General features: G+C 37.2%; 1 pseudogene; it reads left to right on the top strand.

Annotated features, from left to right (window-relative positions):
• The first annotated feature begins 16,465 nt into the window (after nucleotides 1-16,465).
• LOC127674578 (rho-associated protein kinase 2-like) lies at nucleotides 16,466-19,980 on the top strand (annotated as a pseudogene).
• The last annotated feature ends 7,610 nt before the right edge of the window (nucleotides 19,981-27,590 follow it).

Here is a 27,590-nt window from a genome sequence, read left to right as displayed (position 1 = left end):
AATTCATTGGACATGATTTAAAAGGTGTATGTTATTAACAAAAAGTTAGGTTAAAGCTGGTAGTTTAGGGTAGTCGCCATTTTAAACAACACGTAGCATGACACAACCCAGGAAATACAGGCCTTTAAGATGCTTCTAAATTGGCATGGTGTTTTGTGTGAATCATAACCTAGAAATTAGACTTATAAAGATTAAGATTTAAAATAATGTCTCTTTAATAAGTTACACTGACAGACAAACCTTGCGCTTTAAAAATGTGTTTGCCATTGATTTTAAAGAAAATAGATTGTTTAAAATTGGGATTTGCTTCCAAAATTGCAGTTGTGCTCTAATGCAAGGAAAAATTGAGTTACAATAAAAATCACCAGTTTGTCATTGGCTGCAGTTTTCAGTTTGCAGGCTCACCATTCTTAACATATTTTGTATTAAGATAATTTTAAGATAAACTTAAGATAATTTTAAGAGTGATACAGCTGTGACCATTATAAGCCCATTGCCACCTTTCCAGAAGTTTATTGGCTACAATGGTAGAAGCAAAATTTAACCCTCCAAGATTAAAAAGGAGATCTCAGTGGAAATGTATTTGATATCAAGCAGGTTCCTTTGACTACGAAATTTCAGGTTCCTTTTGTTAGTTAATCCTCAATGTCTTTGCAGGACAGGTAGTTTTGGGTCTGGTCTTAGATAAACATCTCAGATTAGAAGATATTTACATTTGAGGAATCTCATACAATATCCTTGGCAAGGACTCAAGGTAGATCCTAGGGCAGATAAAAAAAAAAAAAAAACTTACATTTGAGTTAATGCAAAGCTTAGAGCTGCATCAGGGAATGCTAGTGAGGAAGCTTTAAGAAATTGTTTCTGCCCTACAGGCCTCACCTAGGGAGTGTTTGGCTTAAAAAATTCTTGACTTATCCAGGTGTGGTTTAAAATGCAGTTCAAATCTATGAAAGGTCAATAAGGCTATAAAGGCATTAACATTTGGCCTGCCATCTCCCTACAAAATTATTGTAGATGTAAAGGGTTGTTTTTTTTTTGCTTTACATTCTGATAATTATAAAAGCATTTGCTTCTAACTTTAAAGAAACAATAAAGCAATTTCATTAGAAGGTTTTTGCCTCAAGGGATGGCTAATAATAGCCCTACCTCATGTGAGAAAAATGTTTTGTCTCTGTTTCAATACAAGAAGTTAGGATCTTAAATTTTTCAGTGTATCGTGTTCATGGAATGTTTGTTACAGGCCTTTGCTCCTAACTATGGACTTTTAGAATTTTTAGGTAAATGGTTTTCAAAGTTTAGGATATATTAATTGGTTTTATCTTATATTAACCTTATCTTAAGCTTGCCACAGGAGGTCTTAAACCTCTCTTTCCAAGGTAGAAAACATTTGTTCTTCGTTTAAAGCAGCAATCAGATTATTAATGGTTGATCTATTTCATGGCAAGCCTTTTTAGGCAAAATTAATAATTGTTATCCAAAAATAATTTGTACTATCAGATCACATGTTTATTCCTTTAAGTTTCTCCCTGCTTCAGCACAGATACCTGACTTGGGTGCTATAGCAGCTATTTTTGAGATGTTAAAAACCAAGCTTTTAATAATAGTAAATATATATATAGCTCATGGTTTACAATTGCTTAAAATTGTTCCATTTTTAATACTGCTAATTCTTAATTTGTACAGTTTATGCAAATGTAATTCAGATTTCAAAGGATATGTTCTCTATATGACTGTCCTTTAGATATTTGAAAGCTAACCCAAAGGCTAGAGCGACAGCTAAAATATACTTTTATAATTAATCTTTAAAAAGGGGTGCCTGGACATGACCCCTTAAGGAAAGGCACATAAAATTTGTATTCCAGACAGGCTATATAGAAACAATCGGATGTACAAGCATATTATTTATATCATCAAAAGGGTAATGGCTTAAAAAATAATTTTGTATTTTTGTGCACATCAAATTATAAAGATTTGTTCTTGATGTCCTCAGTTTCTACCTCTACCACATAATGGTGTTAATCCTAGAGGACTTAATTATTACAGATAAATGATACTCATATTTCTAATTTAGAAGATTAAATATGTGCATGTGACTAATGATTCATTTTTAGGCTTTCTAGTTGCAACTGCTCTAAGAGAAAAAGCAACTAAAATGCTACGTTTATTTTCTATAATTACATAGTAATATTGCCTATTTTATGGTATATACTTTGTCTTCCAACTTAAATTAATAAAACAATATCTTCTTGGAAGAGAGAAGAGAGGGGAAATTGTGTTCCTGTGGATATCATTTAAATTATGCTTGCATATTTTTAAGAAAATTTAAAAATTTGGATGCCAAGGAACTCCTTGCTGAGTGTATATGACATCCTGTAATTAGGCATATTGGTGTCTATGTGAAATGAAGGAATTCACTTATTGACTTATGCCATGATCCTGATTTAATATTGGGGAAGAAGGCATGTCCCCTATGTTTTTACCACAGAATGCTGCAGAAGCATGCTAACTGCCAGAGTGATTGGTGTGGCATGTTGAATATATGCTGACTGTGTGCTTGCTGAATGCCCAGACAATGGTAACATAAGAGCTATATTGGGTATATGTTCTTGACTTACTTTAACTGTCAAATGTCCCAGGTTAGATAAATTGCATTGCTTCAAGCTTTTAGACTTTGTGGGACAGAACATGGAGACTGTTAAGCTAGCTTAGGAAAAATAAATCTAAAGAGGAGTTATAATGACTCTTTTCTTTAATGTGATCAGCTGACTCAACCATAGACTGGTCTAGAAATAATTTCAATATTGAAGATTCCAAATTTGAAAATGGCTAATAATCTTCAGCCAGATGTTTTAATTTAAAATATAGTCTCCACTTTTCCTGAGAAGTAACAGTTTATCTCTTGATACACAAGGCTACCTCTCCCACCCAAGAGGCCAAGCTTTGTGTTTTTTGAGTTGTTAATTTGCAACTGAGTTGGATACTTCAGGGAAAAGTTAATCCTGTTCCATCTTTAACTCTTGACTTTGTTTTTTGAGCAGACTGGCTGTCTCCACCCAGGTTCACCTGGATGGAGAGATTGCACATCTGGTAAAGACACTTGCAGAACCCCTGGCCTCAAAACTTACACAAGTGGATCTCCAAAAAGGGAACCACATAGAACTCAGATCTATGTGTGTTTGTTTATGAACAAACATGGGTACCAGTGAGATGTGCGAGGTAAGGCACCACATGGGGAGGTGAATTTCTGCTTCTGAGTCCCCCTGAAGTACACCTAATTGCATAGGAGTTGACATCAAGAAGCTGTCCTTAAAATAATAAGGGAGCCTATTACCCCTCCTCTGAAAAAGACGTTATACAATATTTAAGAGGAATTAAGGTCAATGCTTCCCCTCCTGGTTAAGGCCTGCCTTCTTATGATGGATATTTATCCACTTGTTTTCTACCTCCTCATTTTCAAATTAATAAAAAAAAAGAGAGGAAATGTACAGAGTCATATTGGGGCAGTCATGCACATGGTTTGAGTTTGACATTGGTCAAGGACAATCCCTGGCTTTGGGCAGGAATCTGCTGTTAGGACATAATAGGGAAGTAGGTTAAAGCAGGAATTTTTATCCTAGGGTGGAGCTCAGTGCAGGTTAAGCTCATTGTTCCTCCAGGTCTAGGAATTCCTGAATTAAGCAGGTAACCCACCCAGCTGCCAGAGCAGTCAAGACAAGGGCCTCCAAGAGAAGCTAGACAACTTCCACCAGAACTCAGCCCGGAGTCTGGGGGGAAGGGTTTGCCCAAACTGTTAAAAAGTCCGACCGCCATTAAAGTTCCCGGCCTTGATGAGTGAAATGTTGTCTTGGCCCTTCTTCTTTGGCCCCCTCCCCATCCATCCTTCAGCTTCTGTTCCAGCAACCCAGCTCGTAATAGCTGCAGGAAGCTAAGGAATACAACATAAGAAAGCACTTTTTTTTGAGTTACTGAAAGGGAAACTAAACTCAATGGCTTCTAATATTGCTACTATCTCTCAGGATACCTAATTTAGCTGAATCCAAAATCATAAATTCATTATTTGGGGATATTTCCAACTGGCTAAATAGACAGTTTTTTTCTGGGCTGGTAAAAAGCTAATGGGATTAAGCAACTTTCCTTAAATATTAAAAGCAAAAATAACTCCTTTCTTGCCTCCCAGGTTTTCTGAAACCTCTTATTGAAAGAATAGCTATAAGGGTCTTTTTCTAATTTTATTTTAATTTATTTACATTTCAAGTGTTATTCACTTACCCAGTTTCCCCCTCTGCCTGAATCCACCTATCCCATGGCCCCTCACCCTGCTTCTATAAGGGTGTTCCTCCACCCACCCCACTCCCACCTACCCATGCTCCATTCTCCTACACTCTATCTAGCCTTCATAGGACCAAGGACCTCCCTTCCCATTGATGACTGACAAGACAATCCTCTGCTACATATGCAGCTATAGTCATGTGTACTCCTTGGTTGGTGGTTTAGTTCCTGGAAAATCTGGTTGGTCTGTTTGATTGAATTCATTGTTCTTCCTATGGGGTTGCAAACTCCTTCTGCTCCTTCTGTCCTTTCTCTAACTCCTCCATTGGGGACTCCACATTCAGACCAATGGTTGGCAGTACTCATCTACCTCTATATTTGTAAGGTTCTGGCAGGGCCTTTCAGGAGGCACCCATATTAGATTTCTTTCAGCAGACGTTTCTTGGCATCCACAATAGTGTCTGGGTTTGGTGACTGTTATATAGGATGGAGCTCCAGTTGGGACAGTCTCTGGATGGCCTTTTGTTCAGTCTCTGATCTACACTTTTTTTTCCAAATTTACTCCTGTGAGTATTTTTTTCCCTTTCTAAGAAGGACTGAAGTACCCACACTTTGTTCTTCCTTTTTCTTGACCTTCATGGGGTCTGTGAATTGTATCTTGCATACTCTGAGCTTTTGGGCTAATATAAACTTATCAGTGAGTGCAAACCATGTGTGTTCTTTTGTGATTGGGTTACCTCACTCAGGATAATATTTTCTAGGTCCATCCATTTGCCTAAGAATTTCATGAATTTATCATTTTGAATATCTGAGTAGTATTTCACTGTGTAAATGAACACATTTTTTTTTAAATCCATTCCTCTATTGAAGGACATCTAGGTTCTTTCCAGCTTCTGGGTATTATAAATAAGGCTGCTATGAACATAGTGGAGCATGTGTCCTTATTGTATGACAGAGAATCTTCTGTTTATATGCTCAGGAGTGGTATAGTTGAGTCCTCACATAGTATTATGTCCAATTTTCTGAGGTAACACGAGACTGATTTCCAGAGTGGTTTTTCCAGCTTTCAATCCCACCAACAGTGGAGGAATGTTCCTCTCTCTCCACATCCTTACCAGCACCTGCTGTTACCTGAGTTTTGGATCTTAGCCATTCTGACTTGTGTGAGGTGGAATCTCAGGGTTGTTTTTATTTGCATTTCCCTGATGACTAAAGATGTTGAACATTTCTTTAGGTGCTTCTTATCTGTTCAATATTCCTCAGCTGAAAATTCCCTGTTTATCTCTGTGCCCCATTTTTTTTAAATAAAGTTATTTTATTTGCTGGAGTCTAAACTTCTTGAGTTCTTTGTATATACTGGATATTAACTTTCTATAGGAAGTAAGATTGGTAAAGACCTTATTCCAATCTGCTGGTTGCCATTTTGTCCTATTGACAGTATCCTTTGATTTATGTTTTTAAACGTTCCAATTACTTTTATTTTCTTGTATTGTTTGTTGTGCTCTATGGAATGTGTTAAGAATTTAGGGAGTATATATCCAATTTTTCAGTATTGTGTGGAAACTAAACATTGGGTTTCATAGACATCCTTTATTGGGTTAATGAAATTTCATTCTGTTATTGGTTGATTATTTGTACCAAGAAAGAATAATGTGTTTTATCATATGATTTTTCTTTACCTTTTAAGAAGATTTTTGTCCTATTTGTCCTTATTCCATTTGTACAGGACAACAAAACATTTGAATTTTGTATGCTAAGTCAGTCTTACTTTAGCCACAAGTTATTGTAATTTTGTTCACTAAGTGGAAAATCTTTGCCCTGTGGGCAAGCCGACATGCTCCTGGTGTTCATAACCTTATTAGACGTATTGCCAGATAAGTAGGATTTTCAAAGTTGCTTCAGTAGAAGGCCATTTTTGGCAGTTTGGTTTAATATCAGAACATTTGGAGCCAGGGAGTATGCCAGCAGCCTTTACTGATGACCACTTGGTTCTTGCTGGCAGCCCTGATAGACAGAATAGGTTATTTCTGAGACAAACAATACAGGGTCAGAAATCTAATCAGGAAAATTCTACGTGAATAGATTGGAGAGTTAGGGTTTTTGGAGAAAAGAAGACCTACAAACTCATTAAAAAATCTTTAACAGACATTTGTCATGTAGATGTGTCTTTTGATATAGATTGGCATCCCTAGTACACTATTATTTTCTGGCTGTGAATTACTTCATCCTGATTTGTCATTATTTAAAATAGGCTTTCAGTTTCTTTCTAGAAAAAGGCTGAATAATATGGGAGATTTTATCAGGTTATTTTGGGAGCGTCTACTATGTGTTATTTAAGGTAAGTCTGTTTCTTCTATAAGAATTAAGATTTTAACTAGACATTATTTCAGTATTTATTTAAGCATTTAAAATTCATTTCAGCATTTAATAGGTAGTGTCATTGATACATGGTGAATTTAGATTCCATCTGGACCAATATATCTAGGAGCGTCTATTAGGTTTCAACAAATGCCCATTCACAAATAATAGAATTGCTATGTCTAGATAGCATATCTATAGACCCTTGTTTTGTGTTGTAATGGTCTTCTATTCATTTTCTTTGGCCTAGAAATTCAGACACATTTGATATCCTATATTTTTTTCCAGTTAAGTGCCTTTACTTAATGTGAGCCTCTAGTGTGTCCAATCAATATTGGACTGTATCCACTCTATCCACTGGACTGTCCAATCAATATTGGACAATATCCACTGCCTTGTGCTTCTATGAGTCTGACATAAAGGCTTAACCTGTTTTGCACATTCAAATATAAAATTCTACAGTATCCTGTAGCTTCTAAGAAGGCTCTTAGTTGTTTGAGAGTTTTTGAAATGTTAAAATTGGCAGAATCCATTCATAGTCCAAAACCCTGGTCCCTTCTAATAAAACCAGACCTAAGTAAGACAACTTGGTTTGATATGTAAGCTTTCTTTTTCTTTGAAACTGTATAAACATGTCATCCCCAAAATAGAGGACACTCTGTTTCTCAAGAGACATTCCCTTCCCACCAGTTAGGCCACATAAGAGGAAGTCATTCCCATATTGGAGTAAGCTTTTTGATATGTTTAATCCATAAGGTCCCAAGACAAAACTAAGTAAAAAAGGACTTTCTTAGAAACCCTTGGGAAGAACTGTCCATGTAACTAATTTTCATAGGATCTTTGAAAGTTAAGAAATGTTTGCTACTACGGATTCAAAAGAAAAAAAAAACATTAATATCAAGCACTAAGTAATAGGTGGTGCTTGGTGGGATATAATTTACAAGGTATAGTTGTTAGGCACCTTCAGGTGTGGAGGATTCACATCTTCAATTGATCATCAGAACTTCTATGCTAAACTTCATTTATTATAGCTCTTTTTATTCCCTATATATGTGAATTATAGGTAGGTTAATATTTAATTAGCAGTTCCTCTCATTTTTTTTTTTAATTTTTATTATTTGTTCATTTATTTGTTATTTACACCTCAGATTTTATTCTCTCCACCATACCTACCATCTCATACCTGGTCCCACCCCCATCTCCACGAGGATGTAACCACCCCAAACCCCTGACCTCCACCCCACCTGACCTCTAAAATCCCTGAGGCCTCCAGTCTCTTGAGGGTTAGGTGCATCATCTCTGATTGAACACAGACCCAGGAGTCCCCCACTGTATATGTGTTTAGGGTCTCATATCAGCTGGTGTATGCTGCCAGTTTGGTGGTCCAATGTTTGATAGATCTCCGGGGTCCAGATTAACTGAGGCTGCTGGTCCTCCAAAAGGGAAGACATCCTACTCAGCATTTCCCTAATTCAACTATAGGGGTCAGCAACTTTTGTCCATTGGTTTGGTACAAATAGCTGCATCTGACTCTTTCAACTGATTGCTGGGTCTTCCTGAGTGCAGTCATGCGAGGTCCCTTTTTTTTTTTTAGCACTCCATAACCTTGGTGATAGTGTCAGGCCTTGGGACTTCCCTTGAGCTGGATCCCACTTTGGGCCTGTCACTGGATCTTCTTTTCCTCATGCTCCTCTCCATTTCCATCCCTGTAATTATTTCAGACAGGAACAATTATGGGTAAGCATTTTGAATATGTAATGGCAACCTGCTCCTTCATTTGAAGCCCTGTTTTCCTGCTGGAAGTGGGCTATATAAGTTCCCTCTTCCTACTGTGGAGGATTTCATCTAAGGTCCCTCCCTTTGAATCTTGCCTCACAGGTCTCTGTTGCATTCTGGAGTTCACCCCCCCCCCCCAACTTCTTACCTCCTAAGGTTGCCTGTTTCCATTATTTCTGCTGGCCCACAGGGCTTCAGTACTTTCCTCTCACACAGTACCAGATCAGGTTCTGCTCTCCCCCTTACTACCCCTCCCATCTTCATTCCCTCCTAGGTCTCTCCCTCCCTTCCTACTTGTGATTGCTTTCTTCTCCCTCCCACATGGGATTAAGGCATCTTTGTTCCAGCACTTCAGCTTGTTGAACTTTTTGAGTTCTGTGGACTGTATCTTGGGTATTCTGTACTTTTATTTTTTTGCTAATACACACTTATTAGTGTGTATTACCATGCATGTCTTTTTGGATCTGAGTTACCTCATTCAGGAGAGTTGTGATTGTGGGATAGCTCCCACTCACTCATTTGATACTCTGTCTTCCTTCTGGAGGTGGGCTATATAAGTTCCCTCTCCCTACTTTCTGGAATTTTATCCAAAGTTCCTCCTTTTGAGTCTTGATAGTCTCTCACCTCCCTGGTCTCTGGTGCATTCTGTAGGGTCCACCCAACCTCTTATCTACTGAGGTTGTCAGTTTCCATTCTTTCTGCTGGTCCTTAGGGCTTCAGTCCTTTCCCCTCACCCAATACCAGATCAGGTTCCCCCTTTCCCCTATTACTCTGCTCATGCACTTTTCCTCCCATGTCCCTACCTCCCCACTTGTGATTGCTTTGTTCTCCATCCCAAATGTGACTGAGGCACCCTCACTAGGAGACATCAGCTTATTGACCTTTTTGAGTTTTGTGGACTCTATCTTAGGTGTTGTGTACTTTTTGGGGGGTGGGTTAAATCAACTTATTAGTGAGTACATACCATCCATGTCCTTTTCTGTTTGAGTTACTTCACTCAGAATGATATTTTCTAGTCACACCCATTTGCCTGCAAAACTCAGGATGTCCTTATTTTTAATAGCTGAGTAGTATTCTATTGTGTAAATGAACCATATTTTCTGTATCCATTCTTCTGTTGTGGGATATCTGGATTGTTTGCAGCTTCTGGTTATCACAAATAAGGCCGCTATGAACATACTGGAACATGAGTTCCTGTGTCATGGTGGGACATCTTTTGGGTATATTCCCAAGAGTGGTATTAGTGGGTCTTCAGGTATGTCAATTTCCAATTTTCTGAGGAACCTCCAGGTTGATTTCCAGGGTGGTTTTAATAGCTTGGAATCCCACCAGCAATGTAGGAGTGTTCCTCTTTCTCTACATCCTTGCCAACATGTGCTATCGTCTGAGATTTTGATCTTAGCCATTGTGATTGGTGTAAAGTGGAATCTCAGAATTGTTTTGATTTGCATTCCTCTGATCACTAAGGGCTTTTAACATTTCTTTAGGTGCTTCTCAGCCCTTCAAGATTCCTCTGGTGTGAATTTTTGATTTAGTTCTATACCCCATTTTTTGATTGGATTGTTTTGATTTTTGGTGGTTAGCTTATTGAGTTCTTTATAAGTTTTGGATATTAGCCCTCTATCACATATAGGGTTAGTGAAGATTTTTTCCACAATCTGTAGGTTGCTGCTTTGTCTTTTTCACTATGTCCTTTGACATGCAGAAGCTTTCCAGTTTCTTGCGGTCCCATTTATCAATTCTTACCCCTATTATTTTAGGGCAATAATAAATGATACCCCACCTTGGTTTCTGGTTTATGGGGATATTGCTTTTGGTGAGGAAAGTGAGAAATATCTTTAAGGTAGGGATCTGTAGGAATAACATTTGTATCCCTTGCAATAGTGGCTTTATCAGTCTACAATAAGGAGGTAGTATTGCCTTCTATTAGGGACAGTGAGTGATTCTAATCACAGAGAGAGTGACAATTGTATTTTGAATTGAGACAGCAGGTATTTTCCATATAAGGCTGCAGAATATTCAGCCACTATCTGAGAAGAGTGGCAAAATTGAGATATTCCCATGAGCAAGAAAGTGGTCTAGTGAAATAACATTTCATGGATTTGCCCAATATGGCCATGATAGTGATTAAATTTGTGCATCAGGAATCAGGTGAGAAATACAAAACTGAAAGTTGGGCTCCACTGTTTATAAGGAAATTGTCATTCTCAGTCTCTATGTCTGGGGCTCCTCTAGCCATATATATTCTCAGGACATTGGCTACTCCAGTGATTAGCTTTAGAGTTGGCGTAGCACCTTGGTAAGGTGTTATGCCTTTAAGGGTACTGCCTTCAGAAGTGGGCATACAATGAACATTACAAGCACATTCTTGAACATGACTGACCTTTCAGAGGGTAGAATATTTGGAGAATGGTCTTCATAGTGACTATTAATTCTCCATGACATTTATTGGCCCATCTTACTTTATCTAGTTCATGATTATAACAGTCCAAATGGTCAGTTTGTATTAAATCATTAATGTTTTTCTTTGATCAACAAATTTGGCTAGTTTTATGGATATCTGAAGCCAACTGGTGAATACTTTATCTCTCTGGAGAATCTCCTCTTCCTCTGTCACTGCATTAGTTACTTTTCTAATACCACGAAAAAGCATGATAACCAAGAAAACTTATACCACTAAGGATTTATTTAGGGCGTATAGTTCCAAAAGAAAAAGAGTTCATCACTATCACATTAGGGAAGTATGGAGGTAAGGATTCACATGTGGCATTCAAAAACTAAAAGCTTGACACCCTCCTCCTTCCTTCACCACCACCTGCCCTGTTCATTCTGATGTGGTAGACCCTTGACAGTTCTGCCACAGGGAGGACCCCATATCCCGATACTTTCTAGAGAACAAGCAGCACACAGGACATTCAAGAACCAGCAGTGCACAGGGCATTTGGCACTTGCCAGGTCTGCCACAGGGAAGACCCCATCTCCTAATACTTCCTAGAGAACCAACAATATGAAAGGCATTTGAGAGAAAGGGAATCCCAGGAGTACAGAAAGACAGGCTTGCAGGACAGAGAAGCCACAGTCAGAGACAGCAAGACCAGCTAATACCAGAGATAATGAGATGGCCAAAAGCAAACACAAGATCAGCACCAACAGAAACCAAGGCAACAAGGCACCATCAGAACCCAGTTCTCCCACAACAACAAATCCTGGATATTCAATCACATCAAAAAAGCAAGAGCTTGATTTAAAAATCATATCTTATGATGCTGGTAGAGGACTTCAAAGAGGTCATAAATAACTCCCTTAAAGAAATACAAGAGAACATGGGTCAACAGGTAGAAGCACTTAAAGAGGAAACACAAAAATCCCTTAAAGAAATACAGGAGAATATGAGTACAAAGGTTAAAAACTCGTAAAGAGACAACACAAAAGTCCCTTAAAGAAATACAGGAGATTCAGGCATGGTGGTACATGCCTGTTATCCCAGCACTTGGGAGGCAGAGGCAGGCAGATTTCTGAGTTCAAGGCCAGCCTGGTCTACAGAGTAAGTTCCAGGATTGCCAGGACTACACAGAGAAACCCTCTCTTGAAAAACCAAGAAGAAAAATACGGGAGAACATGGGTCAACAGGCAGAAGCCGTTAAAGTAGAATCAGAAAAACAAAATCCTTAAAAGAAACACAAGAGAACATTGGTCAACATGTAGAAGCCCTTAAATAGGAAACAGAAAAATCCCTTAAAGAATTTCAGGAAATCACAAACAAGTGAAGGAACTGAAGGAAACTATCTGGGATCTAAAAATGGAGGTAGAAACAATAGAGAAATTATAAAGTAAGATGTCTCTGGAGATAGAAAACCTTGGTAAGAATTCAGGAGTCATAGATCAAGCATCAACAACAGAAAGAAAGAAAAAGAAGAAAGAATCTCGGATGCTGAAGATTCCATAGAAAATATTGACTCAACAGTCAAAGAAAATGAAAAATGCAAAAAGCTTTTCACACAAAACATCCAGGAAATCCAGGACACAATGAGAAGACCAAATCTAAGTATTCTAGGTATAGAAGAGTGAGGATTGTTACCTTAAAGGGCCAGTAAATATCTTCAACAAAATTATAGAAGAAAACTTCCCTAACCTACAGAAAGAGATGTCCATGAATATATAAGAAGCCATAGAATGCCAAACAGAGCAGAAATTCCTCCTGTCACATAAAAATCAAAATACCAAATGGACTAAACAAAGAAAGAATATTAAAAGCAGTAAGGGAAAAAGGTCAAATAACATATAAAGGCAGAACTATCAAAATTACACTAGATTTCTCATCAGAGACGATGAAAGCCAGAAAATCCTAGGCAGATGTGATACAAACCTTAATAGAACATAAATGTCAGCCCAGAGTACTATAACCAGCAGAATTTTCAATTACCATAGAGGGAGAAAAAAAGAAATTCCAGGACAAAAACAAAATTACAATATATCTTTCCACAAATCCAGCTCTACAAAATATAATGAGTGCAAAATACCAACAAAAGGTGGGAAACTATATCCTAGAAAAAGCAATAAAGTAATAGTCTTTCAACAAAGCCAAAAGAAGTTAGCTACACAAGCAGAATTTCACCTTTAACAAAGATGATAACAGTAAGCAACAATCACTTTTCCTTAATATCCCTTATCATCAATGGTCTCAATTCCCCAATAAAAAACATAGACTAAAAGACTGGATACATAAACAGGACCCAAAATTTTGCTGCATAATTGAAAAGCCCCTCAGTGACAAAGGCAGTCACTATTTCAGGGTCAAAGTTTGGAAAACAATTTTGCAAGCAAATGGTCCCAAGAAACAGGCTCGAGTGGCCATTCTCATATCGGATAAAATTCACTCAACCAAAAGTTGTCAAAAAAGACACGGAGGGACACTTCATACTGTTAAAGTAAAAGTCTACCAAGATGAACTCTCAATTCTGAGCATCTATGCTCTGGATGCAAGGGTACCCACATTCATAAAAGAAACTTTACTAAAGTTCAAAGCATGCATTGTACCCCACACAATAATAGTGGAATACTTCAACACCCCCCTCTCACCAATGGACAACTCATGGGAACAGAATCTAAAGAGAGATACAATGAAACTAACTGAAGCTATGGACCAAATGGATCTAAGAGATATTTATAGAACATTCCACAAAAGAATATACCTTCTTCCCAGCACCTTATGGTACCCTCTCCAAAACTGAGCATATAATTTGTCACAAAATAGGCCTCAACAAATACAGAAATATTGAAATTATTCCATGTACCTTATCAGATCACCACAGCCTAAGGCTGGTCTTAAGTTCAAACAAAAACAATGGAAAACACACATACACATGGACTTTGAACAATCCTCTTCTTAATGATAGTTTGTTCAAGGAAGAAATAAAAAAGAAATTAAAGACTTTTTAGAATTCAATACAAATGAAGACACATGATAAAATAACTTATGGGACACCATGAAAGTAGTGCTAAGAAGAAAACTCATAGCTTTGAGTGCCCCCAAAAAGAAAATGGAGAAAGCTTACACTAACAGCTTGACAGTGCACCTGAAAACTCTAGAACAAAAAGAAGCAAATACACCCAAGAGGATGAGACCGCAGGAAAATTATCAAAGTCAGGGCAAAAATCAACCAAATAGAAACAAAATGAACTATACAAAGAATCAACAAAACCAGGAGCTAGTTTTTTGAGAAAATCAATGAGATAGATAAACCATTAGCCAGACTAACCAGAGGGCACAGACGTACTACCCAAATTAATAAAATCAAAAATGAAAGGGAGACATAACAACAGAAACTGTGCAAATTCAAAAAGTCATCAGATCCTACTATAAGAGCTTATACTCAACAAAGTTTGAAAATCTGGATGAAATGGACAACTTTCTAGATACATACCAGGTGCCAACATTAATACAGGATCAGATATACCATCTAAGTAGTCCCATAAGTGCTGGGGAAATAGAAGCAGTTTTTAAAAGTCTCCTATCAAAACAAAATACAAAATAAACAAGCAAACAAAAAGCCCAGGACCAGATGGGTTTACTGTGTAATTCTATCAGATCATCAAAGAAGAGCTAATACCAATATACTTCAAACTATTCCATGAAATAGAAACTCAAGGAATACTACCCAACTCACTCTATCAAGCCACAATAAAGTTTATATCGAAACCAAGCAAAGTCCAAATGAAGAACTTCAGAACAGTCTCCCTCATGAATATCAATGCTAAAATACTCAAAAAATTCTGGCCAACTAAATCCAAGTATGCATCAAACCTATAATTTACCATTATCAGGTAGGCTTCAACCTACATGATCTACAAAAGGGATGTAGATATTGCATGACAAACAAAAATGACACAATATCTTTCCACAAATCCAGCCCTTCAAACATAGTGGATAGAAAGCTCCAATACATAAAGGGAAACTACACCCTAAAAAAGTAAGAAAATCATCCTCATTTAAAAAAAAAAAACTATAAACAACTTCAGCAAAGTGGCTGGATATAAAATTAAATAATAAAAAAAAATCAGTAGCCTTCCTCTACTCAGAGGATAAACAAGCCAAGAAAGAAATTAGAGAAATGACACCCTTCACAATAGTCACAAATAATATTACATACCTTGGTATGACTCCAACCAATTAAGTGAAAGATCGGTATGACAAGACCTTCAAGCCTCTGAAGAAAAAAACAAAGATCTCAGAAGACGGAAAGATCTCCTATGCTTATGCATTAGCAGGATTAATATAGTAAAAATGGCCATCTTGCCAAAAGTAATCTACAGATTCAGTGCAATCCCCACAAAAATGCCAAATCAATTCTTCAGAGATCTAGAAAGAGAAAACTGCAAATTCATCTGGAATAACAAAACACCCAGGATAGCAAAAATTATTCTCTACAAGAAAAGATCTCATGAAGGAATCACTATCTCTGACTTCAAGCTCTACTAAAAATCAATAGTGACAACTATTGTTTGGTACTGGTACAGAGACAAGAAAGAAGATCAATGGAATAGAATTGAAGCCCCAGAAAAGAACCCACACACCTATGGTCACTGGATCTTTGACAAAGGAGCTAAATCCATCCAGTGGAAAAAAGACAGCATTTTTAACATATGGTGTTGGATCAACTGGAGGACGGCTAATATCCAAGATTTATACAGAACTCAGGAAGGTCGAACCCAGAGAGAAATAACCCTATTAAAAATAGGGTACAGAGCTAAACAAAGAATTTTCACCTGAGTAATATTGAATGGCAGAGAAGCACCTAAAGAAATGTTCAACATCCTTAGTCATCAGGGAAATGCAAATCAAAACAACCTCATACCAGTCAGAATGGCTAAGATCAAAAATTCAGGAGAAAACAGGTGTTGGCAAGGACATGGAGAAAGAAGTACACTCCTCCACTGCTGGTGGGATTGCAAGCTGGTACAACCACTCTGGAAATCAGCCTGGCAGTTCCTTAGAAAACTGAGCATGACACTTCCAGAGGACCCTGCTATACCACTCCTGGGCATATAACCAGAGGATTCCCCAGCATGTAATAAGGATACATGTTCCACTACATTCATAGCAGCCCTATTTATAATAGCCAGAAGCTAGAAAGAACCCAGCTATCCATCAATGGAGTTATGGATTCAGAAAATGTGGTATATTTATAATATGGATACTACTCAGCTTTTAAAAACAATGAATTCATGAAATTCTTTGACAAGTGGGTGGAACTGGATAATGTCATCCTGAGTGAGGTGACCCAATCACAAAAGAACACACATTATATGCACTCACTGATAAGTGAATATTAATCCAGAAGCTCTGAATACAAAAGACACAATTCATATATCAAAAGATGCTCAAGAAGGATGGAGAGGCCCCTGGTCCTGCAATGGCTCATTGCAGCAGTGTAGGGGATTACCAGGACAGGGAAGCAAGAGGGGTTTGATTGGGGAACAGGAGAAGGATAGAGGGCTTATGGGACTTTAGGGGAGGGGGAATCCAGGAAAGGGGAAGTCATTTGAAATGAAAATAAAGAATATGTTGGTGTGGCCTGAGCCCCGAGGGCAGATATCAGAGGACGCGGGTTCTCAGAAAAAGCTGGAGGGGCTCATCAGAGACCCTCGCTCACCTATCAATGTGGAGAGTCTGCTGGATGTCCTTGGTCCTTGATTTGGATTTTCCTGCTTTGAGGAAAAATAAAAATATAGATAATTTCTTAAATAGATATTAGAAAATTGTGAAAAAATCTGAGGTTTACAGATAAAAGCAGAATTCTATGATTTTGTAAAAGTGATTGGGAGAGGTGTTTTTAGTGAAGTTCAGTTGGTTCGCAATAAGGCATCACAGAAGGTTTATGCAATGAAGCTTCTTAGTAAATTTAAAAAGATAAATAAGATCAGATTCTGCTTTTTTCTGGGAAGAAAGAGATATTATGGCCTTTGCCAACAGTCCCTGTGTGGTTCAGCTCTTTTGTGCCTTTCAAGATGACAGGTACATGGTAATGGAGTATGTGCCAGGGGGAGACCTTGTTAACCTGATGAGTAATTATGATGTACCTGAAAAATGAGCCAAGTTTTATACTGCTGAAGTAGTGCTTGCACTGGATGCAATACTCTCAATGGGCTTAATCCACAGAGATGTGAAGCCTGATAACATGCTGTTGGATAAACATGGACATCTAAAATTAGCAGATTTTGGCACATGTATGAAAATGGATGAAACAGGCATGGCGCATTGCGATACAACAGTTGGAACTCTGGATTACATATCACCTGAAGTTCTGAAATCACAAGGAAGTGATGGTTACTATGGGCAAGAATGTGATTGGTGGTCTGTAGGTGTTTTCCTTTTTGAGATGTTAGTAGGGGACACTCCATTTTACACAGATTCACTTGTAGGTACCTATAGCAAAATTATGGATCATAAAAAAAATCACTGTTTTCCTGAAGATGCAGGAATTTCTAAACATGTGAAGAATCTCCTTTATGCCTTCTTAACAAACAGGGAGGTGTGACTTGGAAGAAATGGGGTAGAAGAAATCAAACAGCATCCCTTTTTAAAGAATGATCAGTGGAATTGGGACAACATAAGAAAGATGGCAGCTCGAGTGGTATCTGAGCTCAGCAGTGACATTGACAGCAACAACTTTGATGACATTGTGTATGACAAAGGTGATGTAGAGACCTTCCCAATTCCTAAAGCTTTTGTGAGAAATCAGCTGCATTGAGACTGCCAAGCTAAAACTGGAAAACTAATTTATCAATCTTCAGTCAGCTCTAGAATCTGAAAGAAGGGACCGGATCCATGGATCAGAGATAATTAATGATTTACAAGGTAGACTATCTGGATTGGAAGAAGATTTGAAATCTGGCAAAGCCTTACTGACAAAAATAGAGCTGGAGAAGAGACAGCTGCAGGAGAGGCTCACTGACTTAGAAAAGGAAAAGGGCAACATGGAAATGTATATGACATATCAACTGAAAGTCATACAGCAGAGTTTAGAATAAGAAGAAGCTGAACAGAAGACCACAAAAGCACAGCTAGCAGATACAAATAAGATGTATGAATCTATTGAAGAAGCTAAATCAGAAGCCATGAAAGAAATGGAGAAGAAGCTGTTGGAGGAGAGGTCTTTAAAGCAGAAGGTGGAGAACCTACTCCTGGAGGCCAACAAAAGATGTTCTATATTGGACTGTGACCTCAAACAGTCTTAGAAGAAACTAAATGAGCTGCTGAAGCAGAAAGATGTGCTAAATGAGGATGTTAGAAATTTGACATTAAAAATAGAGCAAGAAACTCAGAAGCGTTGTCTTATGACCTGAAGATACAGACCCAGCAAGTTACCACCCTGAGAATGTCAGAAAAGCAAATAAAACAAGGGAATAATCATCTTATGGAACTGAAAATGAACTTGGAAAAAGCAAAATGCTGAACTTAGAAAAGAGCTGCAGGATGAAGATGGGTAGATGAAGGAACTGCAAGACCAACTTGAAGCAGAGCAGTATTTCTCAACCCTCCATAAAACACAAGTTAGAGAACTTAAAGAAGAAAATGAAGAGACTAAACTTTTTAAAGAGTTGTGGCAGTAGAAGCAGGATTTACAGGATGAAAGAGATTCTTTTGCTGCCCAGCTGGAGATTACCCTTACCAAAGCAGATTCTGAGCAGCTGGCTTGGTCCATTGCTGAGGAACAGTATTCTGATTTGGAAAAAGAGAAGATCATAAAAGAGCTAGAGATCAAAGGGATGATGGCTAGACACAAACAAGAACTTATGGAAAAGGATTGCATCTCTTGAAGAAACAAATTGGACACTAGCTAGAGATGTTGCAAATCTTGCAAATGAGAAAGAAGAATTAGACAAGATGAAAGATTCCCAAGAACAACTGTCAAAGCTGAAAGATGAAGAGATCAGTGCAGCAGCTATTAAAGCACAGTTTAAGACGCAGCTGCTGAATGAGAGAACATTCAAGACTCAAGCTGTGAATAAGTTGGCAGAAATCATGAATCAAAAAGAACCTGTGAAGTGTGGTAGTGACACAGATGTGTGAAGAAAAGAGAAGGAAAACAGAAAGCTACATATGGAGCTTAGATCTAAATGTGAAAAATTAACACAACAAATGATCAAGTATCAGAAAGAACTGAATGAAACACAGGCTCAAATAGCTGAAGAGAGCCAAAGTCGAATATAACACCAGATGACCCTGGACAGTAAAGAAAGTGACATTGAGCAGCTGCAGTCACTGTTCCAGGCCTTGCATATTGGTATGGACAGTGGACTAGTTCCAGTATAGGCAGTGGACTAGGGGATGCTGAGCCTCATGATGGATTCCCAGAATCAAGATTAGAAGGATGGTTGTCATTCCCTGTACAGAACAACACTAAAAAGTTTGGATGGGTTAAAAAGTATGTGACTGTAAGCAGCAAGAAGATTCTTTTCTGTGACAGTGAACAAGATAAAGAGCAGTCTAACCCTTACATGGTGTTAGACATAGACAAGCTATTTCATGTCCGACCTGTTACCCAGACAGACGTATACAGAGCAGATGCTAAAGAAATTCCAAGGATATTTCAGATTCTATATGCCAATGAAGGAGAAAGAAAGAAAGAACCAGAATTTCCAGTGGAACCAGTGGGAGAAAAATTTAATTATATTTGCCACAAAGGACATGAGTTTATTTCAACTCTTTATCATTTCCCAAACAACTGTGAGGCATGTATAAAGCCACTGTGGCACATGTTTAAACCTCCTCCTGCTCTAGAGTGCTGAAGGTGCCACATTAAATATCATAAAGATCACATGGACAAAAAGGAAGTGATCATAGCACCCTGCAAAGTTTATTTTGATATATCATCAGCAAAGAATCTGTTGTTATTAGTGAATTCAACAGAAGAACAACAGAAATGGGTTAGTCAGTTGGTTTAAAAGATACATAAAAGGCCTCCAGCTCCAGACCCCTTTGTCCAATCATTCTCTAGAACCTCAATGAACATACAACAAAACCAGTCTGTTCGGCAGCCCAGGTGACAGATTTCTAGAAACAAACCAATCTAACTGCCTTCTATGAAAGCCGTTATTGAAGTTGATCATATTCTTCCAGTCACAAGACTGAAATATGATTTCTCAAAACCTAACTAAAAGGCTATATTTTACTGAGACATATATATATACATACACCATGCTTGCACTACCTTCCCCCTGAAATAATTACAAATCATGGAGAGGTTTTTTTGGGCTACTTTGAAACAAGTTGGACAAACAGTAGTTGATGAGTCAAGGTGTCCTACAGTTCTCCCAGACTTGCTTCATAAAGCTCTTGGCAGTCACACTACATAGCGCAGGATTGAGAAGAGTTTAAAAAAGTCACATTCCAGCTTCAACCGAGGGTTTAACCAGCGCATTAGCCAGAAGAATTTGGAAGTGAATCCCACTACAATGATGCTGACTGCATCTTTACAAAGTGACCATGATGTTATGTTCATGTATGTATATACATATGAGTTGAGCCTCTTGTATATATACACACACATACACATAAACACATTGTACTGTAATACTGCTAGGTTTTTTTTACATACCATTTTATTTTTGTACATATCAATCAGGTATCATTATTTCAGTTGGAACTATGCACTTGTTTAAAGCCATAATGTTGAAATTTATAGCCTTCATTCATGTACCTGGTAAGGAGGTGCATGTTTGTGTAAAAAAATAATTGTAACAAGAAATTTGAAGTTAATTATTCCAGTTTCCTAATGCTTAAGGTAGGCAACTTTACCCATTTTGAATCCCTTAATTTATTTTTCTCTCCCCCAAATCTCAATTTTTTTCTACATTTAACTGAAGAAAGAACCAGTGTTTACCAGCTCTTAGGACACAGCTTACTTTGTGAGGAAAGTAGTGCACTATTTTACATGTAGTAGTTATATCAGTGTCAGCCTATTTGATGCATAACAGTTATTAATGTACTTGGTCATAGAAACAATAATGGATTATATTGAAACTAATGTGTGTGATGTACATCTGTTATTTTTTCCACCCCTCTTTGCAAACTTTAGCTAGTCTGTAACTGTAAAATATTTCCTTTGCTTTCAACTTGCTAGTTATCCTAGATGTGTTTTTGTTTATGGTAAAGACACTTTTTCACGTTTTCATTCAATATTCAAAAAAATGTCTCAAATATAAGGAAACTAACATGTACTGCGTAGATATATTTTAAATATTTAAATGTGATCCTAAAACAGACAGCTGTGTATATCAGTATTTCGGCTTTGATATCTGGGAAGTGGCAGCCTCAGAAGTATTTATTTGATTTTCACTGTTAAGTGCTGCTGAGGCTAGAGAACAGGCTATCCTGCCATATGACTGACCCAGGCAAGTATGCTTAACCCCACAGCAGAGTGTAGCAGTGGGCAGCTTTGGGTGCTGTACATATGTGAAGTTCAATATGATATTGAATTGCTTGCCTGATATTTTAGTGAAATCAGTTGACATTTTTGATCACTTCCTTCTGGGGTCAGTCAGCGTAAAGATGTAAAAAGTTTGATCCTTGTTATAGTTACTATTGTGGAAATAGTGGCTGTTGGCCCACTGATATACTAAATCCAGTTCTGTGACCTTCAGATGGCCCAGTTTGCATCTTTCATGCTGTCTGTTAAGATTACATGTGCATGTCATTTCCCTGGAAGCAGTTCTGCTCTGGTTTGGAATGCAACTGCTTCCTCCCTCTCCTCCCTCCCTCTTTCCTTCAGGTTTAAAAATGAAAATATATAAAATTTATATAGAAGAACTATTTTCATTCATTAGAATTGTTAAGAGGAGACTGAAGAAATATTTTATATAAAGATTTTGTTACTATGGGAAGTTCTATCCTATTCTGAATTGGAGAAGATATATATATATATATATATATATATATATATATATATATATATACTTTATTAAGGTAAAATAATGTCAAGTTTACACATGAATAATTGAAGTGTTTAAGTAAAAATGCAAAAGTTTTAATTTTGAAAAAAAAGTAATATATCCAATACAAAAATACCTTAAAAAATAGCTAAAAGCTGGAAAGAATCCAGATGTCCTTCAACAGAAGAATGGATACAGAAACTGTGGTATATATACATAATGGAGTACTACTCAGCTATTAAATAAAATAAATTCATGAAATTCTTAGGCAAATGGATGGAACTAAAAAGTGTCTTCCTGAATGAGGTAACCCAGTCACAAAAGAATGCACATGTTATGCACTCATTGATAAGTGGATGTTAGCTCAAAAGGTCAAAATAAACAAGTTACAATTCACAGACCACAGGAAGCTCATGAAGATGGAGGACTAAAGTGGGGGTGCTTTTGTTCTTCTGAGAAAGGGAACAAAATACTCACAGGAGCAATAAAGGAGCCAAAGTGTGGAGCAGAGACTGAAGGAAAGGCCACCCAGAGACGGCCCTCCCTGGGGATTCATCCTATAAACAGTCACCAAACCCGGACATTATTGTGGATGACAAGAAGTGCATATCAATAAGAGCATGCCATTGTTGTCTCTGGAGGTGCCCTGTCAGAGCCTTACACCTACAGAGGCAGATGCTAGCAGCTAACCATTGGTCTGGGCATGGGGTCCCCAATGGAGGAGCTGGAGGGTGGTCCCAGAGGAGTTGAAGGGGTTTACAACCCATTGGGAAGAACAAGATGTTAGTGACACAGAGACCCTAGAACTCCCAGGGACTAAACCATCAAACAAGGGGTACACTCAGTTCCAGCCAAAAATGTGGTACAGGAATGCCTTGCCAGGTATCAGTGGGAGGAATGGTCCTTTGTCTGGTGAAAGCACAATAGATGCTCCAACAAAGGGAAATCGAGGGGGTGGTAGGTGGGAATGGGTTAGGTAGAGGGGCATATATGTGGAGGCAGGGGGTGGGAGAAGGGGTTGGGGGTTTTCAGGAAGAGGGGAAGTGGGAAAGATTTTATCATTTAAAATGTAAATGAAGATTATATTCAATAAAAACAAAACAAAACGCCAAAAATAAAAAACCTAAAAGCTTGTCTCCAGTGACATATGTCCTTCAGTAAAGCCATATCATCTAAAACTGAATTAAACAGTGCCTGCAGCTATGAACCAACTTGAACCTATGAGACCATTCATCTGAATCACCATGTTGTCTTTATGTAAGTAAATTATTCATAGTTTACTGGAGCTTATTTAGAAAGGTAATGGAGAATTCTTTATCCTCTTGATATTAAACAACCAAATATAATTTAAGGGTATAGCCTTAATCCTAAAAAATCTCATCTGTGATGCAATATTTCCTCTCCTGGATTCCATTTGGTATTTGGGCATTGAACTGACCCATTTCTAGTAGGTTTACTCTCTGGGTATTTTTTTTTCTTTTCACTCAGTAGTATAAGATATAATATTATGTTCTAGAATATTCGCGAATTATGGGTATTCATGACTGCCATCATTTGTTTTGTTGTTTATTGGTTTCTTTGTTGTTCTTTGATTGTTTCTTAGTTTCCTTGTTTTCTATAAATATCATTACTTCCATCTAGTTTAATTCATATAATTAGTTTAATTTTTGGAAAGATTATATTTATTAGTCAGAATTTTCAATATATTTCTTATGGCCCTTTAAATATATTTAAATTCATTTAAAGAAAAGGAAACATGGATACAATTCTTTCCCCCCTCAAATAAGACCAAAGAAAACATTCCTGTGCTTGGGTAATCATAGAGGCACTTAATGGGAGGCTTGGTTTTTGAGGCTATTTCTATGGTTGCTTGTTCATCCTGTTCAGATGAAAAATTTTCATAGAATGAAACATAATTCTTCCTGAATCTAGAGTACAGACTACACTCTTTTACAATTTAAGGTTATCCTTGAAATTAAAAAATAAAGGAGTTGACATGGGATATATTGAAACACTTTCCTTCCTATCTTGAAAACTAGGTGTAACTGGAATATAGTTTTACAATTTAAAGTCTCTTCTGGAGGATACTTTTCATCATCCTCTATTTGGACCACACATGGGTGGTAAAGAAAGTTAAAGCCTTCTTGAGTTGTTGTGGGTCTCATTACTTCCAGCTAGTTATGAGGCAAGACAGTAGGAGTGAGGAGAAACACAACTTTGAATTTGTGCTTCCAGTATAGGAGATGAAAAAAGAGAATAGAGGTAGTCAATGGAGGGCTGTACAACCGTCTCAAGATCTCTCCCTGCACTTATACAGAAATGGTGGTTCCAGTTCTGTGAGGGGTCAATAGCATGGTTAATTATGTTGTCTCTGGAGTCTAACTTTGTGTGGAACTTAATCGTGATTATTCATTACTTCAGACTTGGATCTTGACAATTTTGCCTATACTCAATTATGTCTGTCATTTCATACAGTTAAAGATTAATAATTTCTGTTACTTGTTTTTATAATGTCAGACAAGGGTAAAAACTGTTAAAAGTTCAAAGGAGAGAATTTCTTTCTCCTTTTCTCCACATATTTTTGAGAATTCTAATCATGGTATTTAGTGAAATTACAAAAATATCTCTGTATGTATCTGTATATGTATGTAAGTTTTAAAAGAAAGTAGCCAAGATGCCAGGTAATATATTCCTTATTTGCAATTGTTTGAAGTTTTCAGTAGGGAAAAAGGAGAGGAGGGACATTGCAGTTAAAGAGCTTAAAGTCTTCTGGTACTATGAGTTAAGAGGGAAAAGCATTGCTTTAGCTAGAACTTCAAGTACTATATTGAATAGAGAAATAAAAGAAAAAAGAAAAAGAACAAAGAAAAAAAGAAAAGGGAAAAGGGGAAAACATGCATCATTGCTTTACAAAAGGGATGGTTGAAGGATAAACATGTTCTCAGAGATATTTAAAACCTGAATTGACACTGGCCTCCTAGCCTCCCTCCTTGATGTCTCTAAAATGGTAGACCATTTCTTTTGAGGACATACGTTCTTGTTCTTCTTCTTCTTCTTCTTCTTCTTCTTCTTCTTCTTCTTCTTCTTCTTCTTCTTCTTCTTCTTCTTCTTCTTCTTCTTCTTGTTCTTCTTGTTCTTGTTCTTGTTCTTGTTCTTCTTCTTCTTGTTCTTCTTCTTCTTCTTCTTCTTCTTCTTCTTCTTCTTCTTCTTCTTCTCTTTCTTCTTCTTGTTCTTCTTGTTCTTGTTCTTCTTGTTCTTCTTGTTCTTGTTCTTCTTCTTGTTCTTCTTCTTCTTCTTCTTGTTCTTGTTCTTCTTCTTCTTGTTCTTCTTCTTCTTCTTCTTCTTCTTCTTCTTCTTCTTCTTCTTCTTCTTCTTCTTCTTCTTCTTCTTCTTCTTCTTCTTCTTGTTCCTCTTGTTCTTGTTCTTCTTCTTGTTCTTCTTCTTCTTGTTCTTCTTGTTCTTGTTCTTCTTGTTCTTGTTCTTCTTGTTCTTGTTCTTCTTCTTCTTCTTCTTCTTCTTCTTCTTCTTCTTCTTCTTCTTCTTCTTCTTCTTCTTCTTCTTCTTCTTCTTGTTCCTCTTGTTCTTGTTCTTCTTCTTGTTCTTGTTCTTGTTCTTGTTCTTCTTGTTCTTGTTCTTCTTGTTCTTGTTCTTCTTGTTCTTGTTCTTCTTCTTTCTCCTCCTCTCTCCTCCTCCTCCTCCTCCTCCTCCTCCTCCTCCTCCTCCTCCTCCTCCTCCTCCTCCTCCTCCTTCTTCTTCTTCTTCTTCTTCTTCTTCTTCTTCTTCTTCTTCTTCTTCTTCTTCTTCTTCTTCTTCTTCTTCTTCCTTCTTCTTCTTCTTCTTCTTCTTCTTCTTCTTCTTCTTCTTCTTCTTCTTCTTCTTCTTCTTCTTCTTCTTCTTCTTCTTCCTCTTCTTCTTCCTTCTTCTTCTTCTTCTTCTTCTTCTTCTTCTTCTTCTTCTTCTTCTTCTTCTTCTTCTTCTTCTTCTTCTTCTTCTTCTTCTTCGTACTGGTCCCAGTCCTGGTTCTTGTCCTGGTCCTCCATCCCCTTTTAGACCTCCTCCTCCTCCTCCTTCTATACTATTACTATTACTACTATTACTACTACTACTACTACATTTTTGTCTCTATTTCCCACTTACTGTTTTGACCTAGAAAGATTCTCACCAGGCATCTATTAGTACTGGTTATATTTTGAAGGGGTTGAGTCTCTGCCTCTATAGGTTTCAGAAAGGAGATATGTTTCCTACAAAATTAAAATGAAGGTATTTCCCTGGGAATTCCTTATCCTCTTTTTGTAGTGGGGGATATCCTCCTACTTCCAGGAGAAACACAAAAAGGCGTGCTTATTTATGGATGCATTTGTGTCTGTGTTTTAGACAGAAAAATATAAAGAGAGAAAGAGAGGGAAAGAGAGAGAAAGTATTGTAAATATTCATTGCTAAGTAATAATCTATTCAATAGATACACCAGTGTTCTAGTCATTTCCCAAATCAAACACATGCTTTTAGCTCACAAAGATTACACACAAAGCAACTACAAATATTTCAATAGAGTTTTGTGGAAATATATTTTTCCATTGAGTCAATCATCAGGGAATAAAATTTTTCAGTCCTATTATGAATTTGTGTGGCCTTAGGATATGATACTCTAAAATTTGTATGCTTGGGATTTTGGAATATTTTGAGTTAGCTGTCCTGGATCTATTCTAATCAATCAGATTAATGTATGTCAGTTATGATAAGTATATAACATCCTAATACAATTACTGAATAATATATAAACATAACAAAACACCAGGCCCTATTCTCACCAGGCCTTTAAATATGTTCAGAAAAATAAAACAAATGACAAGTAGCTCTGAAAAGTTGTGAATAAAATTTACAATTTGTCTACATTAGTGAAGTGAACACATGTACAGAGATTTATCTCATGAAAGAGATTAGAGGTAATACTTATTTCAGCCACTGATTTATATATGGTCCCAAGAATTCTTTACTGATATAAAGGTGGTATAATATACACAAAACAGTCTTTTTTGAATTGCATTTTTCTAAAGAGAAAATTGACAAAAAATTATTATTTATTCTGTGAGTACTTTCAGAATACAGAATGGTTAGCATTGAACAATGTGTGTAGGAAGGAGGATCAGAAACTCCAAGATATCCATGGTTACATACTAAGTTGAGCTAGCATAAGCTACATAAAAACCTATATGAAAGTAGGAAAATTCCTGTAACCAGTGGTTTATCCTTGTGCATTCTGCAATTTGGAGACTGAATCATGATCAACATCAGAAGTTCAAGGCCTATCAGGGCCATAGCACATAAACAGAATTTATCCAAACAAAACTAATTGAAGAATTATACTTAGGGGCTTGATTATGATGCCAAGGAATAAAAACACTTTAAGATGAGAGTTGTAGCTCAGTTATTAAGAGTCAATAGTGCCTTTGCATGGGACTCATATTGGGTGGCTCACAGGCACCCGGAGCTTGACTTTCAGGAGTATCAGATGCCTCTGGCAAATATGTGCATATATAGTTATGTATACACACGCATACACACGCACACATACACACTTAAAATAAATAATAGGGAAAGGTTTTGTTTTGTCTATCCATTTGAAGGAAGTTTCTTAGTTGAATGTATTTAGAAGAGGTACCACATAATCAAAGTATGAAATGTGCCATATTTGCACAATTCAGTTGATTCAAAACCACAAGTCAAATAAGTTAAAGTCTTGAAATGGGCAAACA

This window comes from Apodemus sylvaticus, chromosome X (assembly GCF_947179515.1).
Source record: "Apodemus sylvaticus chromosome X, mApoSyl1.1, whole genome shotgun sequence".
NCBI classification, from domain to species: Eukaryota; Metazoa; Chordata; class Mammalia; order Rodentia; family Muridae; genus Apodemus; species Apodemus sylvaticus.
The sequence above is the reverse complement of the archived record's forward strand: the minus strand, read 5'-3'. Positions and strand labels throughout refer to the sequence as shown.